This window comes from Mixophyes fleayi, chromosome 3 (genome assembly GCF_038048845.1).
Source record: "Mixophyes fleayi isolate aMixFle1 chromosome 3, aMixFle1.hap1, whole genome shotgun sequence".
In the NCBI taxonomy this organism is placed as follows: Eukaryota; Metazoa; Chordata; class Amphibia; order Anura; family Limnodynastidae; genus Mixophyes; species Mixophyes fleayi.
The window spans coordinates 237,430,752-237,438,817 of record NC_134404.1 but is presented as its reverse complement, the minus strand read 5'-3'; positions in this window follow the sequence as shown (position 1 = coordinate 237,438,817).

Here is an 8,066-nt window from a genome sequence, read left to right as displayed (position 1 = left end):
TTTGTATCTATTTACAAGAAAAGAGTGAGATACTAACAGAGATGTAAAGAATGAGAACTAGGAAAGCAATGAATAATAAAACAAAAAAAAGATTTGCAGACAAACAGAAAAGTAGAAAAGCAAAGAAGCAAAGTAAGAGATTTTACAGCAAAATGACAACTGGATTAGACACTATGGGAAAATCATTCTACTTTTCCACTAAACCCCTTAGCTATTCACTAAACTATTGCGCCTCCCCATTCTTCTCAAGTTTAACTGGGAGTTACGTCACGCATTCAATCCAGTGTCGTCCATCGTTAGCTCGTATGGAACTCTGCATCTCATGATCACACTATTTATATTCCTTTGCGATAGACTTTTGACTATAATGGAGAAGTGCAAAGTTAATCCTTAGTTACGCATACTTTGTATCTCGCATGTGTTTCTACCTGAAATACATAAAAACAACATTAGAGCAAAGTATGTACATACTTCATTTTAAGTAATGAATCTCAACCAAATAAATTATCATGAGCCACTGCAATTAGGAGAGTGTTTACAGTGACCCATTGTTAAGTTGTCTTTCAAGGGAAAGCTTTGCACTCCTCCAGCAATCCCCTTAATCACTAAGTATATATATTTCTTTGTCTGTCCTTAACTACAAAATAAAGACACAAAATAAAGTTAGTTTTCAAATAACAAAAAACCCCCCATAATATTTCTTTTTGCTTTCAATCATTATCATTGACCAGCGACAGGAAACTAAACACAAGACAACATAAAACAAACAACAAAAACAAAAAAAACAAACAAATATTCCTTGGTGACCAGGAAAAATTCTCTAGCAACAGTTATCTACAATCCTTCTATTGTTCTAAGGCTATATAGCTTCATTGCAGTCAGGGTCAATTAATGAAGACCATTTGTCTGGACACAATGGATATAATCTAAGTCATTGAATAGACACAACTAATTTCTTTTGTTAGACTTCTTTTCCCTAGCTGTAGTTTATGCATGGAATAAAAACAAAAGTTTCTTCTTTTTTCCTATTGCAGGGTTTTTTTTTTTAAATTCAATCACACACACAAAAAAAATATACATTTAAGTTACTCAGCTTTAAACCTGAATAGTTACACACTTAATACAGATTATCAGTTACATTTGCTATTTTTTATTTTACTCAGTTTTATACTTTCCTGCTTTGCGCTCCCTTCTCTTGGCTTTGAAACACTTACTTCCGCTGTGCATGTATTACCCTGACACGTGTTACATTCCTGTTGCCACAGTTATAAACAGTCATTGTGTTTAATTCTCTTTCTGTTGAATTAATCAAACGTACTTTGTCTCTAACACTGTTCAACACCTCCGAATTGAAACTACCGATTTTTGGAAAAGGCCTCACACAATCCTTGGTCATCTTGACCCATGTGTCGCAATACGCCGTTGCGTATGCACCATATTTCTTAAACATAAGAAACCTCCCCGAACCAATCGGCCCTTCCTTAGGCAAAACATTGACCATCTCCAACGTATGCTTAGCTCCCATGGGAAAATCGACTATTTGTCCAACGTTACGCAACACAACTACTGCTAGAGATCTTAACGGACTAATTATTTAAGCTGCGTGCACTTACTTCTTCTTGTACTAAAGGAGGAACACCTAACACAGAAATATCAACGTGAACCACAGAAGTATCAGCTCCTCGATACTCTGTCTCTCCAACAAATCTGCTGAGTTTTTTACCAACTGGTAGAATTGGGGTTACCCACCTTGCCAGTGTAATTGCCTCCAGCTGCACTCCCAAGTCACAATCACGGTCTCTGTACCGTGCGGTCCGATTGCACCGCTTACAGATACTAATTATCAATAAACGCTGCGATTACTATTGGGCGTGCTTGCGAAAACTTCCCTGTTTTTGCCACCAGTATACCTGCCCCGTATGTTGTGCAATCTGTCTCGTCAGACAGCAACTGATACTCTCTGTCTCTATACGACAATAAATCAACTCTTTTCTATCACACAATCACACAATATACACTTTTATTTACTACGCAGAAAATCAATTTCCCAAACAATAGTAATAACGTTTCAGAGGCTTTAACAAGTGATTATACTATACATATATAACAGACTATCAAAACGACTGTTTAAACACGTGGCAACACCACCGAAAGTATACATATGCGTATGCTAAGCAATCAAACCACGCTTAAATCACAAAATGACATGAAAAAGAAACAGTTTTTCTTGTGCCTAAGTTCTCACTAGCACCCCATAGATTGCACAAAGCGGATATTCGGTTTAGCAACACTAGATGATATAAAAGGCATAGAAATATTTGCATTCTCACCCGTTTATGATGTCCCACCCTTTGTTGGTAAACCAAAATCCGTCAGTTTTGCGAATCCTTGAGCAACGTAGTGCCTTTTCGAGCCCCCAAATTATTAAAGTAATTTTATCGCTTACCAATAAAACATTGTCCAATGCTATTAATGTGGTTCCAACGCACAAATATATTTAATTGCAATATATATCAGAATTTGCAGCAAGCCATTATTACACATTAATGGTGTTACAATAAAGCAGGAAAGTATAAAATCACTGAATACATCTTCCTTATAGAGTTCATCCAGCTTCAGTGAATACAGAAATGCTCTCACCAGTTGCCAGGATCAAAGAGAGCTAGAATAAAAGCCAGCATGCTTGTATATAGTGTACAGATAACATTTAGTGAGATCTTCATTGGTGCAGGGTTAATGATATTCCAGGTCCTTGCAAGTTATAGGTCTGTTCATTTGATCCTTACAAAGGGTGAGAGGAAACTTCCCCCACCCCATTGTTCACATGTTTTGACTCTGAATGACCAGTTCAAACTGACCCACACTAAAGTACTTTTGAGTATTAATCTCATAATGCTTATATCTTGCGATCGCTATGTGCGATCACTACTCCATCTACACTGGGTTAATGCTGGTGAAATAAGCTTTAATAGGAGACCAAACTCTTTACCTTTTAAAACACCTGAACCATAAATAGCTTTACTACAGTATTATATATGCATAAATAAACAACCTAATACATTTTACTAATAAATAAATGTGAATTGGAACCTTAATAAATTCTAACTATATATAAGTGAATGTGTAAGTGTATGTCACGGTTTGGTATTCTAGACTCTGAATCTACCCAACAGATGTTACCCCCTAGCAGGGCGCGGAGTCTAACGGGCGAATGGTGTTCACCAGCGGTCACCGCAAGGTGACTTGGATTTAGCAGCGTTTGCCCGCAGGTCGCGGTTCCTACTAGGGGTGTTGGGCAGAGTTCTGGGGAAGTGATAATGACTGATGCTAGCTAGGCACACTGGAATTGACAGTTCTATACCCAGTCAAGCAGGTGCAGTCCAACGTTTTCTATCCGCCGCAAACTTGTAACGTTTAGTAGATTTCTTAAGACAGTTCCTTACTTGATTCCAGATTGACACAAATCTCCGGTGAACGAGATTAACAGCAGGAACCTGGGTGGCCGGGAGGGAAGTAAACCTAGGAAATGATGGATGGATCCCATACACAGTACAAAAAGGTGATGCAGAAGTTGACTCATGAAGGGCATTATTATGCACAAATTCTGCCCAAGGTAGAAGATCTACGCAATCGTCTTGATTGGCATTAGAGAACATTCTAAGAAAAGTTTCCAAGTCTTGATTTACACGCTCAGTCTGTCCATTAGACTGAGGATGGTAAGATGATGAAAAATTTAATTGGATCCGAAGAACTTTACATAAGGCTCGCCAAAACTTAGACACAAACTGAACTCCACGATCTGAGACAATCTCTACGGGACAACCATGCAACCAGAATATTTCTTTGATGAAATGCCTGGCAAGGACAGACGAAGATGGACCAACAAGTGGAACGAAATGAGCCATTTTCAAAAACCAATCTACTACCACCCAGATGGTATTATATATTTTACTAGGGGGAGATCGGTAATAAAGTCCATGCTCAGATGGGTCCATGGTTTGTCCAGAATAGGCAACGGAATTAGTTGTCCAGTAGGAGATCGACGAGATGACTTGTGTTGATTACAGATATCACAAGAAGCAACAAAGTCTTTAACATCATGATGAAGTTTTGGCCACCAATAATTGCGAGAAACCATATCCATGGTTTTACGTACCCTAGTATGACCAGAAAAATGTGTAGAATGGAACCAGGTCAGGAGCTTCTTTCGTAACTCAGATGGCACAAAGGTTTTCCCTGGTGGTGGTGTATTGGCCGGAGACAACGTAGAAGTTAATATACACTTGGGGTCTAATATAGGATGAGGTTTTACCTCTTCGGTCTTGGTATCACAGGGAAAGGATCGAGATAGAGCATCTGCACGTTTGTTCTTCTCTCCAGGTTTAAATGTAATTCGGATGTCAAAGTGAGAGAAGAAGAGAGACCACCTAGCTTGCCTAGAGTTTAGGCATTGAGCAGATTGTAGAAACAAAAGATTCTTACGATCCGTGAAGATTGTAACAGGGTATCTGGCTCCTTCTAGAAGATAACGCAATTCTTCCAAAGCTATTTTAATGGCAAGTAACTCTTTATCGCCAATGGCGTAATTCTTCTCTGCTGGCAAAAACTTCCTGGAGAAAAACGCACAAGGATGGAACTGATTAAGATGAGACTTTTGGGACAGGACAGCCCCTACTCCAACACTTGAGGCATCAATTTCAAGGAAGAATGGCTGAGATGTATCAGGTTGTTGAAGAATTGGTGCCGAAAAGAATGCGTCTTTAAGGAAGTTAAAAGCCTTTAAGGCCTCTAGCGGCCAAGATTTGGGGTTGACACCCTTCCGAGTGAGGGACACAATGGGTGCCACAATGGTGGAATATCCATTAATATAATGTCTGTAATAATTAGAGAATCCTAGGAAGCGTTGTACAAGCTTTAACCCCAAAGGGAGAGGCCACTCAAGTATAGCACGTACCTTCTCTGGATCCATCTCTAATCCTGTGCCTGAGACTATGTAGCCAAGGAATGGCATTTGAGATTGTTCAAGCAAGTATTTCTCTAACTTGCAAAAAAATTGAGTCGTGAGAGGACTTCTGCCACATGAAGGCGATGTGAGTGAATGTCCTGGGAGAAGATCAAGATATCATCCAGATATACCATGACACAATCATAGAGAAGGTCTCTGAATATTTCGTTAACAAAGCTTTAGAACACCGCAGGGGCATTACATAAACCGAAGGGCATCACTAGGTATTCGTAATGGCCGTCACAAGTGTTAAAAGCTGTTTTCCATTCATCGCCGGCTTTAATTCTGATGAGATTATAAGCTCCCTTAAGGTCTATCTTTGTAAAGATCTTGGCCCCCTTTATACGGTCGAATAATTCAGTGATGAGAGGAATGTGGTATCGGTTCTTAATTGTAAAGGCGTTAAGGCCTCTGTAGTCAATACATGGGCGTAGGGACCCATCCTTCTTTTTAACAAAAAATAAACCGGCCCCAGCAGGAGAGGAAGAAGGTCTAATAAATCCACGTTGAAGATTCTCACATACTCATACATCTTCAGACATGGCTTGAGTCTCTGGCAGTGATAAAGGATGTACACGACCTTGTGGAGGGATTTGGTCAGGTAGCAGATCAATAGGACAATCCCATGCCCTGTGAGGAGGAAAATGTTCCGATCTGGCTTTATCAAAGACATCCCGAAATGACAGATACTGACTTGGAAGGCAGCTGGATTGAAGTCCAGACGAGATGCTAGTAGAGGTCAGGGGATGAACACGTGAAAGAATATTTTTAAAACAATTTGAGCACCAAGATAGAACTTGAGAAGTGGTCCAGTCCATCTGTGGAGAATGTTGTTGAAGCCAAGGCAATCCCAGGATGACAGGACTAGTAGAGGATGATAAGACATGAAAGGATATCAGCTCCTTATGTAATGCTCCTATTTGAAGAAGAATAGGCTGAGTGCATTTCTTAATGAGACCATAGGAGATACGAGATCCATCAATTGCAGAAATAGATACAGGATGTTCTAAGATAGATGTGGGTAAGGACCCCTGAGACACGAGAGAAGAAGCAATAAAATTCCCAGCAGCTCCTGAATCCAATAAGGCATAAGAATAAATAGGTCCCGAGGGACCATATACTATAATGGGAAAAGAACATACTGTAGGTAACGTAGAATGAGGAGAAGATTTAATATTGCCTAATTTGACTTCCCCAGAACAAATTAGGCTTTGGCATTTCCCGATTTCTTGGGACACTTGTTAAGCATATGCCCTGGGTCAGCACAGTATATACACAATTTATTTTTAAATCTTCAGTCGCGCTCCTCCGGAGTCAAACGTGACCAACCCAATTGCATCGGTTCTTCCTCACGAGTTGGGGAAGGATAGCGAGCCAATGTCCTAGGTAAAGGACGACGAGAGTTATCCTTTTCAGCAGCTCTTTCTCTGAAATGTTGATCCACTCTATTACACAAATAAATTAAATCATCCAAAGTAGCAGGTAGTTCCTGGGAGGCAAGGGCGTCCTTGATCTTATCTGACAAACCGTGCCAAAAGGTAGCTACCAGGGCGTCATTATTCCAATACAATTCAGATGACGGTGCGGAAGGAAATAAAATACTGGGCCACAGAACATGATCCCTGATGGAGCCTGAAAATGCTTGAGGCTGCAGAGGTAACTCGACCGGGTTCATCAAAAATTTTCCGGAATGTAACGATGAAGGCAGTGCTATCATAAAGGAGAGGATCATCACGCTCCCAGAGAGGAGAGGCCCTGGCCAGGGCCTGGCCAGACAATAAAGATATTAAATAAGCAACTTATGCCCTTTGAGTGGGAAAATTCTGAGGGTGTAACTCAAATTGAATCGAACACTGATTGAGGAAACCTCTACAGATTTTAGGATCGCCATCAAATTTAGCAGGGGGACGGAATCCGGAGGGTGGAGTTAGAGTTACTGGATAACTCAGGAGCAGGAGGTTCTGGAGGAAGAGTGAGCGGAAGGAGTGTGTATATAGAGGATTGAATAGAGTCCACTCTGGATGCCAATGCCCGGAAACATTGAAGGAGCTGGTGTTGGAGTTCATCCTGTTGTTCAACCCTAGTAAGTAAATGTTGTAACATATCCTTGGCTGAAGGCTCCCCAGTAGAATCCATTGTGGCCTGTTCATACTGTCATGGTTTGGTATTCTGGACTCTGAATCCACCCAACAGATGTTACCCCCTAGGCGCGGAGTCTAACGGGCGAATGGTGTTCACCAGCGGTCACCGCAAGGTGACTTGGATTTAGCGTCGTTCGCCCGCAGGTCGCCGTTCCTACTAGGGGTGTTGGGCAGAGTTCTGGGGAAGTGATAATGACTGATGCTAGGTAGGCACACTGGAATTGACAGTTCTATACCCAGTCAGCGGATAAACAACAGATGCAGGATAAAAATACAATCAGCGATTTAATGATGATTAGAAGACCAACAGGAGAGTCTCAGTATATGATACAAGGAACGTGGAACTAAGGTGAGCAGTACCACCGGCAATATAGTATAAATGAATACAATGGTAATATAACTGATATCTTCAGATATGGCAGTAGCATGAACAGTCCAGCAACACATAAATATTGAAATGCAGCAAATATACGGGACCACAGTAAGGCAGCACCACATCGGAGGTATAGGTAACAGTCCAGGCAGCAATGTAGTTACAATGGGTGCAGCAAGAGCGGGATACTCTGTAGTGCCATATATGCTTGAAAGACAAAAAGGACAGTTCAGCCAGCGAAAGTAGAAGAACAAGCAGCTAGATGATACGACCTGTAATGTCACTTAGCCACAAGGGCAAATGCGAAGTGGATGAGACTTGAGTGATGCAGTCCAGGACAATAACACAATAAGGTCAGCAGCACAGCCCGTGTAGCAACAGCACAATGACGATCAATGTAGCTTAAGCAGTCCAGCCCATGTAGTAGCGATACAACAGAAGCAAGTGTAGCTTGAGTAATATGACCTGTGGAATCAGCAACACAGCGGAGACAAATGCAGCTTGAGCAGTATAGCCCATGGAACAGCAACACAACGGAGACAGGTGC